Source organism: Rhinopithecus bieti, unplaced genomic scaffold (assembly GCF_001698545.2).
Source record: "Rhinopithecus bieti isolate Rb0 unplaced genomic scaffold, ASM169854v2 scaffold_14454, whole genome shotgun sequence".
Classification (NCBI taxonomy): Eukaryota; Metazoa; Chordata; class Mammalia; order Primates; family Cercopithecidae; genus Rhinopithecus; species Rhinopithecus bieti.
Genome location: NW_016808228.1, coordinates 1,979,446 through 1,990,650, shown reverse-complemented (window position 1 = coordinate 1,990,650; position 11,205 = coordinate 1,979,446).

Below are 11,205 nucleotides of genomic sequence, written 5' to 3'. Positions count from 1 at the left end.
CATATTTAGAGAGTGTTCTTTGAAATCATTATGAGGCCGAGCGCAGTGGTTCAACCTGTAATCCCAGCACTTTGGGAGGCCAAGGTGGGTAGATCACGAGGTCAGGAGTTCGAGACCAGCCTTGCCGACCAACATGGTGAAACCCTGTCTCTACTAAAATTACAAAAATTAGCCGGGTGTGGTGGTGTGCGCCTGTAATCCCAGCTACTCGGGAGGCTGAGGCAGGAGAATCGCTTGAACCCAAGAGGCAGAGATTGCAGTGAGCCAAGATCGTGCCACTGCACTCCAGCCTTGGGCGACAGAGCAAGACTCCATCTGGAAAAAAAAAAAAAAATTATGAAAAAGGTGAACTCCCTGATAATATGCAGCGCTGGCCAGAGTGAGGAAAAGTGGATGCTTGGGGTGGAGAAACAGACTGTTTGTGAATATAAATGGGTACAGCCGTTTAGGGGGCAATTTGGTATCCAGGAGTGAAATGCACGACATTTCCAATGGGTATGACACAGCCTAGGTCAGAAGCACCAGCTGAAAATAACCCATCTGCTGCACTGGGCAGACAGGCTAAAAGCCTGTGGGAGAGCCACTGAAATGTTCAGCATAAACCAACTTTGTTCCAGAGTTTCTGCTTCTAAAAGCGTATCCTCAGAAATGACTCAAAGACACACAAAGAATGTTTATTATAGTGTTGCTTGTGATAGTAAACAATGCCCATTCATAGGAAATTGGTTCTACAAATGATGATGCATCCTCATAATTACATACTCTGCGGGCATTAGAAACAACAAAGTCAATTACTACCAACATAGAAAGATGCTTGAAATGTATTGTGAGAAAAGAAAGTTGCAGAACTGTATATGAAATAACCCAATTATAAGTACATATATATTTGTATATACATTTGAAAAATTCTGGATAAATGTATAATAAACTATTAATGTCGGTTACCTGTGGAGATAGGGATATTTGGAGGGGAGAGAATATAGAGAGAGCGAAAACAGGAAATTACTTTTATGCATCCTTGAATTATTTTTACCTTTGTAAGTATGAAAAAATAAAGCAATTAGCCTGGAGGGAGTGAGGGGAAGAGGAAAGACCCAAAATATTAATAGTAATTAACAGTGATCATACCCAGGTAATGGGATTCTGGGGAATTTTTCCCACTTCCTTACCTGCATTTTCTAATTTTTCAACAATGAACTTCTATTTCTCTTTCTCTTTCTTTCTTTCTCTTTCTCTCTCTCTCTTTTCTTCCCTTCCCTTCCCTTCCCTTGTCTTGTTTGTCTTTTCTTTTCTTTTCTTTTTTTTCTTTTCTTTTCTTTTCTTTCTTGACAGAATTTCGCTCTTGTTGCCCAGATTGGAATAGCAGTGGCATGATCTTGGCTCACTGCAACCTCCACCTCCCAGGTTCACACAATTCTCCTGCCTCAGCCTTCTGAGTAGCTGGAATTACAGGCACCCACCACCATGCTCGGCTAATTTTTATGTTTTTAGTAGAGACAGGGGTTTGCCATGTTGTCCAGGCTGGTCTCGAACTCCTGACCTCATGTGATCCACCTGCCTCGACCTCCCAAAGTAGTGGAATTACAGGCATGAGTGACCATGCCTGGCCTACTTTCTTAAAAGTTAGAAATAAAGCAATGTCCTCATGCTTTTCTGCTCAGCAGCTGGACAGATAAGGAAAGGCCTGGTGATGCAAGGGTGCAGGAGACAGATTCTAAACAGTGAAGCCATTTAGAAGATAGTGCTAAGGGAGTTGGTGATGGAAACGTTTATAGAAATGAAACACCCTAAGTCACATATTTAGTGTCATGTAAGTGTCCTTGTGAGTCCTCTGAGACATCATAACTTCAAACTTTAATGTACATTTTCTGAAGCATGGACTGGAACCTCTATAGTTCTTTTATGCTAATTGATCATTATGAACAATAGAACTCAAATGGCGTCTGAATTCGGATGGTACATAAATTAACATTCGTTAGAAGTCTTAGAACTCCTTTGTCTTTTCTCCTGTTGAGCATGGGAAGGTAGCTAAATCAATGACTCAGGCAGGTTCTTTGTCTTAAAGCAATATATACAAGAATTTTGATTCCAACATTCTCATTTTTGAAAAAATCCTTTAATAAGTTCTGCAAAGTGTATATGTGTATGCATGTGCACACATGGACACACATATATGTATAAAATAGGAACACTGTGTTAGGATGAATATGATTACCTGGCATGTGTGGTGGGGTTTTCTGATAGTGAGGGAAGTAGGCCAGTCATGGTGGCTCACGCCTGTAATCTCAGCACTTTGGGAGGCCGAGGCGGGTGAATCACCTGAGGTCAGGAGTTCGAGACCAACCTGACCAACATGGCGAAACTCCGTCTCTACTAAAAACACAAAAATTAGCCAGACATGGTGGGTACCTGTGGTCCCAGCTACTTAGGAGGCTGAGGTGGCAGGATGAATTGAGCCTAGGAGGTGGAGGTTGCAAAGAGCCAAGATTGTGCCACTGCATTCCAGCCTGGGCAACAAAGTGAGACTCTGTCTCAAAAAAAATAGATTCAGCACATCTTTGAGGGTTTATGATGTATAGATCTTGTTCTAGGTGTTGAGGTCCATCAGTGAAAAACTCTGACAAAGTTTTACTCTCATGGAGCTTACATTCTAGAAGATAATAAACCATAAACAGAATACAGTTGGTAAATCATAAATTACTCAACTGTTATGTATAAAGAAATTAAGTAGTGCCAGGTACAGTGGCTCACATCTGTAATCCGAGCAGTTGGAGGAGTGCTTAAGGTTAGGAGTTTGAGACCAGCCTGAGCAACATAGCGAGACCCTGACTCTACACACACACACACACACACACACACACACACACACACACACAAAACACCTTTTTTAAAAGATTACCTGGGCATGGTGGCACACACCTGTAGTCCAAGCTACTTGGGAGGCCGAAGCAGGCAATATCATTTGAGCCCAGGAGTTCAAGGTTGCAGTGAGCTATGATCATGCCATTATATTCCAACCTGGGTGACAGAGTGAGACCCTGATTCTGAAAAAAATAAAATAAAATTTTAAAATTCAGTAAGCTGGGTGTGGTGGCTCATGCCTGTAATCCCAGCACTTTGGGAGGCTGAGGTAGGCAGATCACCTGAGGTCAGGAGTTCAAGACAAGTCTGGCCAACATGGTGAAACCCCATCTCTACTAAAAGTACAAAAATTAGCTGGGCATGGTGGTATGCGCCTGTAATCCCAGCTACTCAGGTGGCTGAAGCAGGAGAATTGCTTGAACCTGGGAGGAAAAGGTTGCAGTGGGCCAAGATCACGCCATTGCACTCCAGCCTGGGTGACAAGAGTGAGACTCCATCTCAAAAAAATTAATTCAGTAAATGAAATTAATACAGTCTTAAGAATGATATTGTAATAAAATTGGAACATTTTAAAATTAAAAATTGCTGAATCAGTAACTTAAAATTTACAACAAATATATTGGTGTGACATGTAACAGACAGTTGAGTACATTTTTTAGTCATATAAGAAAACTGAAAAAAAAAACTGTCTAGGAATTAATAGCCTGAATTCTAGTCCTGATTTCACTACTGCCCAAACTTGGGCAAATTACTTAATTTATTTCCATATCCTTCACTCGCAGATGGGGATAATATCTGGTCTATCTGACCTCATAGATTATGAAACTCACAAGAAGTACAGAAGTATGCTCTAAAAATCACCAACCAATCATCACTATACATAGGTCAAGGGATTGTAATTAATTAAGCTATAAACTATCCTGATGAACTCCACAAGAGACAAGCTGGGGCCAGGTGCAGTGGCTCACACCTGTAATCCCCGCACTTTGGGAGGCCGAGGTGGGTGGATCACTTGAGGTCAGGAGTTTGATACTAGCCTGGCCAACATGGTAAGACCCCGTCTCTACTAAAAATACAAAAATTAGCCGGGCGTGGTGGCACAACCCTGTAATCCCAGCTACTTGGGAGGCTGAGGCAGGAGAATCGCTTAAACCCAGGAGGCAGAAGTTGCAGTGATCTGAGATGGCTCCATTGCACTCCAGCCTGGGTGGCAGTCAGACTCTGTCTCAAAAAAAAAAAAAAAGACAAGCTGGTGACATCAATGCCTGGAGGCGGCCAGTGGGTCTTGTTGGAGAAGCAGTGCCCTACAGAATAATATGTCTGACAGCTGACTATAAAAAAGTAAACAGGAAGAGATAGCTTATTGCCATGTGTTGCAGGTACATTTGGGGACGGCCAGCTAAAAATGATTTTCCTACCTGCCTTCCACTCCCACTCAAGAAGGATTGACTCCCAGCAGCAGCAGCAATCCCTCAACATAACCCTGCCAACTGGCCATAGATAACTAGGGAGAGGGCCAATATGATTTGCTTTCAGAGAAACCTTGAATTGGGAGAGAGAAATAGGCAGAAGGATGGATAGACAGAAGAACTCTATATAGCTGGAGGGTTACCTTTGAAGTTGAAGCTGTAAGTAACCAGATTCTACCCACTGTTGGGATCAGAAGCCCAGCTGGTTGATAAAGAATAGAGCAGAGATGAGATGCAGACTCCTGCCTGGGCTACTGGTGCTCCCCCTCCCCGGGCCTGGTTCCGGTTCTTCCTGAGATCCAGTTCTTGGGCTCCAGAAATCACCCTTGAATCCTGATAAATTTACTGATTTTACAAAGGCTACCGTGAGGTGGTTTCTGTTGCCACAGATCCTGAGTTAGATGTAGAATCTAGGCCTGGCTCGGCTGCCAGGGTTACGAATAGCAATAGCGCAGAGACAGTTGAAAACCAAACTGCACTGCGTTGTCTTAACTGGGTCACGAGTGTGTTGTGCAATCCTAACAGGTACAGTCATCCCAGCCAGGAGAGCAGGGAAGCAGCTGAGCAGCTGACTCAGGAGCAATACAATGGCTCACCTAAACGGCACCTACACTTGACAATGCGGTTAAGGATAATAAACCAGCCCAACCAGTCTTACGTATTCCGAGAATTTCTAACTGTTCTCAGGATTGCAACTTGGAGCTTGCTGGTTCAGGAGAGTCACATCTAAGGAATCCCAAAGTTAGATACTCCTTTGCAAATTGCACAAAGTTGGAGAACTATGAATACTATAACCCCAAAACGAATAAGCAAACCCCAGCCCTATCAGTAGAGCTTCGCTGTTCGAGCACCATCAATCCAGAGGGAATTTACAAATGAGGCAGCCAGCATTAGTTTCCTTCATGCCTTCATTCAGTAAATACGGTGTGCTCACCATGTCCCACGCCCTGCGTAAGAGCTGGGGATAGAGCCAAAGTCCCTGCTTCAAGGAGCTTATATTCTCTCTTTTTTTTTTTTTTTTTTTTTTTTTTTTTTTTTTTTTTTTTTGAGACGGAGTCTTGCTCTGTCGCCCAGGTTGGAGTGCAGTGGCGCGATCTCGGCTCGCTGCAAGCTCCACCTCCCGGGTTCACGCCATTCTCCTGCCTCAGCCTCCCGAGTAGCTAGAACTACAAGCGCCCGCCACCACGCCTGGCTAATTTTTTGTATTTTCGGTAGAGACGGGGTTTCACCATGTTAGCCAGGATGGTCTTGATCTCCTGACCTCGTGATCCACCCGTCTCGGCCTCCCAAAGTGCTGGGATTACAGGCGTGAGCCACCACGCCCGGCTAAGGAGCTTATATTCTAACGCGGGAACACAATCTGTAAATAAAGATATACCATGTCAGTGGTTATGTGCTGGAAGGCAAAATCAAGCGGGTCAGGGGCATATGACTGATGGGATGCATGCTATTTTATATATACATTGGTCAGGCACAGCCTCTGTGATAAAGTGACATTTGAGCAAAAACTTCTAATGAGGGAGGGAGGGAGGGAGTGATACAGCTGTCAGGGCCAAGAGCTTTCAAGGCAGCGAGAAGAGCATGTCAGAAACCCTAAGATGGGAGCAACTGTGGCCCAGTGCTGTTGGACCCATGCGAGCACAGGAGAAAGGAGTGGAGAGGTGCCTGTGAGCCTTGGTAAAGACATTGGTATTTACCCTCAGGAGGGGAGTCATTCAAATTTTGAGAAACTAGAGGAGTGATGTGGTTTAACTTAGGCCTTACAAGGATCACTCTGCTGTACTGACTGTAAACTGCATGGTGGCCAGTTAGGAGGCTATAGGCATGATCCAGCAGACTGGGAGGGTGGACTGGATCACAAGGCAGCGATGGAGATGGTGAAAAGTGGTCAGAGTCTGGATACGGCCATGGAATTCATCGATGGATTGGATATGAGTTTTCAGAGAAAGAAGTGTAAAGTGACTCCAAGGCTTTTGGCTTCTAAATGAAGATGCTTGTTCTAGGGGGTGGGGTGGGGTGGGGGAAGCAATTGCAGACTGGTGGGCTCAGTCTAGTCTTTTGGAGTCTGAGAGCTGCTTCACTGAATTCGTTTGTGTAAGGGTTTGGCTGGTGAGAAAGGACCAGAAGCTGGAGCCAAAAGTTGGATAGAGGCCGGGCGCGGTGGCTCAAGCCTGTAATCCCAGCACTTTGGGAGGCCGAGACGGGTGAATCACGAGGTCAGGAGATCGAGACCATCCTGGCTAACACAGCGAAACCCCGTCTCTACTAAAAAATACAAAACACTAGCCGGGCGTGGTGGCGGGTGCCTGTAGTCCCAGCTACTCGGGAGGCTGAGGCAGGAGGATGGCGTAAACCCGGGAGGCAGAGCTTGCAGTGAGCTGAGATCCGGCCACTGCACTCCAGCCTGGGCGACAGAGCGAGACTCCGTCTCAAAAAAAAAAAAAAAAAAAAGTTGGATAGAGCTGGAGGGTACTATGGCTAGAGCGAGAAGCCATCTGTAGGTCAAGGCCAGAAGTTTGGATCGATAGGAGAATGCAATACTGAAGGCAGTGTCAAGGTCAGAATCCAGTGTTTGGTAACGTTTGGGTGGCAGTGGGCAGTAATTCAGACAGGACAAGGGCAATGGTGATTTAAGTACTAGGCATTGGCCAGGCGTGGTGGCTCACGTGAGCCTGTAATCCCAGCACTTTGGGAGGCCAAGGCGGGCAGATCACAAGGTCAGGAGATCGAGACCATCCTGTGAATGGTGAAACCCTGTCTCTACTAACAATACAAAAAATTAGCTGGGCGTGGTGGCGGGTGCCTATAGTCCCAGTAACTCGGGAGGCTGAGGCAGGAGAATAGTGTGAACTCGGGGGCTGGAGCTTGCAGTGAGCCAAGATCACGCCACTGCATTCCAGCCTGGGCGACAGAGCGAGACTCCATCTCAAAAGAAAATAAATTTAAAAGTACCAGGCATCATGCTAAAAAGCCTATGTGTACAGTATCTCATTGAATTCTTACAACTCTACGAATTAGGTATCATTAGCTCTACTTGACAAATGAGGAAAATCAAAAGGTTGAATAACCTCTCCAAGGCCACAAGGCTTGTAAGCAGAAGAACAGTTTTAAGCTTTGATTGGATCTAACTCTGCAGCATGTGTACCTAAACACTATGCAATGCTGCAAGGTTCAATGTACCAGCTGGCAGCTGAGGTTGCCTCAGAGGTTCAAATCAGGAGGGTGTGGAATTGGTAAGTCCAGGTGGAAGCAGAGTCTAAATGTACAGACGTGGCTCCAAGTTTGTGGTTTACATTAGGCATGAAGAAACAGGCTTGGACTGGACTTTGAACCAGGAGACTGGGATCAGCATCTCAAATCTGGCACCAGCATTCCCACTCACCCAACTACAACAGCACTAAGACCTAATTAGGCAAGATGTTGCAGAGGCTGACAATTGTAATGGAAAGTCAGTATTCTGCTTAGCTAGGTTTGTGACACTACCACTGTATTATACTCAGATAAACATGTGAATCCAGTGGAATTTCTTTGTTAGACCTCTGCATTATAACTGAAACAGTGTTCTAATGTGGACGATCAAACACCCTTCCCCTTCTGTAAGATATTTGTTACATAGATGTTGGAATCTATGTTGAAAGAGCTCACAAAGATCCTTCTCTTCACCTGGCTTAAGGAGACTGCTCTAGATCCTACAGGAAAGAGCTTGGTGAGTTTACACTGCTCTTTCAAAGGCAAACAACCCTGGCGTTCCAATACTTTTGCCTTTTTCTCTACCTGTCAACTGGTAAGGGTGCACTGAACACAAAATTTCATTCTCAGTCTGCTTAAAAGGCACATTTAATGCAGCCAGTTCAATAAAAATAATACAGAAATAAGATCTATAAGCAAGCACATCCTGGCAAGAGCTAATTGCTGTGCTATTATAATGGGTTAGAATTAAATAAGACACTGTCTGGTTCAGAAGTTGTTTCAGGTCAGGCTCGAGTACTACGCATTTCTAGTTTAATAAGGAACTTAGGCTCACCAAGATCGTGACACCCAAGTGACGGAGAGTCAGTGGTAAAACTGGGTCCAGAACTCAGATCTCCTGATTTCCAGTTCAATCTTCTTTCTTCTCTACTCAGAAGGTACTAGGATCTGAATGATAAACAATGCTCACATGGAGAGGTATCAGGTAAAACTGCAATTGACTAATATGCCATATATGATGGACCTACTTAGGGTAGAGTCTCTACTGGCTTTTAATTCAATAGTAAGCAGGTACTGAAAAGGCTGGGAGCAGGTCAGCGGTTCAGACAACTGTCCACTTGCTGACTAGACCACTAACTAAATGTGCTCTATATAAAACACACCAAAGCATTGAATGGAAAACAGTACTTGCAAATAAAATAATTTCATAAGCAATACTATACGGGTGCCTTAACTGAGAAGCGAGAAGCAAAGGTGATATTTGCTTGGATTTTATTTGAAAACCCTATTTGATTCATTATCTACTTCTCCTTAGATAAGGCCCCCAGTATAATTACATAATTGGCTCAGCCTTTAAGATTTAAAGCCTCTGTTCCCAAGCTGCAGTGGCTGCAGCAATAGGAAATGAGAAACAAGGCAATCTCATATTGAAGTGGCTACGTAAGGATCCCTAAGGTGTAGTCATGATTTCCAGCCATGCAGTTGTTTGGAATTAGAAATCCTGATTCCTACTGTAAACTGAACATTGCAAAGCTGGTAGGATTAATTCAGTGGAAGAAACTTGGTTTCTTGTTTGGAGGCATGTGGATGAATAGGAACTCTTGTGTATTGCTGGCAGGAATGTGAGTCAGTACAGTCACTTTTGGACAGGGATATGGCCTCTTCATAGACTTGAAGATAGGTTGCAACTCCACTCCTAGGTATCTGCCCTAAAGACACTCTTACACATGTTCACAAGAATTCTCACTGCAAAGATGTTGGTAGAAGCAAAATTTTGGAAGATGTCATAAAAAAAATATGTTGTGGCGTAGCAATTAAAATTAAAGCTATCAGGCAAATGATAAAAAGAGCAGGGGTGGCCATACTCATGTCAGAAGAAAACGCTTTACAGTCAGGCACAATGGCTCACACCTGTAATTCCAGCACATTGGGAGGCTGAGGAAGATTGCTTGAGCCCAGGGTTCAAGACCAGCCTGGGTGACATGTGGAGACCTTGTCTCTATAAACACATTTTAGGAGAACTATAAAAAAAAATTTAAAAACTAGCTGGGCATGTTGGCTCATGCCTGTGGCTCCAGCTACTCAGGAGGCTGAGGCAGGATTGCCTGAGCCTGAGAAGTCAAGGTTGCAGTGAGCTATGATCATATCACTGCACTCCAGCCTGGGCCACAGAGTAAGACCCTGTCTCAGAGTAGAGAACCCAGAAATAAATTCTCATCTATATGGTAAAATGATCTTTGACAAAGGTGCCAGCTACTCCTAGGTACTCAAGAGGCTGAGGTGGGAGGATCACTTGAGCCTAGGTTCAAGATTCAGTGAGCTGTGATCATGCCACTGCACTTCAACCTGGGTGGCAGAGCAAGACCTTGTCTCTGTGTTTCATCTTCATTACCCTATAAAGATACTTTGATTGCAAGTGGGGACAAAGTAAATGGCACATAAAATTTTTATTGCAAATTTGACTTTACAATACTTAGTACTCAGCCTGGGTCACCCTAAAGCAAGCATATTTTATATAAGCGGTTTCAGTTTTACTTTCTTCGATGACTATGTTTTGACTTTTTAATGCCAACAAGTCAGATCATTGTGTAGATGGCCACTAAACTGCCAAGGTGACAGTAACAAATGTGGATTAAGCCCAGGAGCCAAGTTTCCCAGTAAGAAAAATCCTAGGCCTCCTTCAGGGGAGACAGCATTTGAGTCAAAGCTAATTATTCTCAAAATGAACATAGATTTGCAAAAAAAAATGGTTATAATGGAGGATCAGGGACCAATGTCTGCTGCCCATTGCTTTCTTTACCTCCTGTCTGGTGCTCTCATGACACTCAAAGCCTCTGCACTTGTCACCCCACCCAGATCCAACTACAAGTGTCCCATTTTCTGCCCCCCACAAATCAATTCTCATGACTGCACTTCAGAGCTTGTCCTCTTAAGGTAATCTGAGTATGTTTAAATTCATAACGTGGACAGTATTCAACCAGAAAACAAACAAAAATATATATATGTGGCTTTGAGAAGGTAGGCGGGCAGATATTAACAGAATTGGTGTCGTACAAAACAAGGATGAAAGAAAAGTGAGGATGGTTTTATAGCTGGATAGGTAAAAGGGTAATTTCTTAAGCAAAAATGTATTACGGAGCAAATACTTCTCAAGTTTTCTCTGACTGCACAGTTCAAAGATTCAACTATACATTTTACCTAACAGTTTTGAAATACTATAAAGCCTTATTCCATTCTAATGTGTGATGGTTTAAGTAAAAAGACTTCAACCTTCTCAGCCTTTCAGACTAGCAATTTATAGCCATAATTCAAAGTGATTCTGGTAGTAATTTTCATTCTAGCAGAAAATTTTCATTAATCCAGGAGTGAAACAGGAGCCGTATTTGCTGGCCATGTTTTATTTGTCCTTTTTCTTCAAACAGGATAACCGAAGATACAGACAGTATTCAATAAAATAAAATAGATGAAACAAATTCTAAGAGACTGTGATGCCACATGCTACGTTTAACCTAATTTTATTCATGCTTGCCTTGGGATGGGGAATAGATCATTCAGTAAAACATACAGTAAAACAAAATGTCTTATCATGTACAACTTTTAAACTACAATAATGATGTACCTTAATTACTTCCATGCACACAAGTCGTAACATTCTTTTTTTTAAAAAAATAAACACAATTAAGTC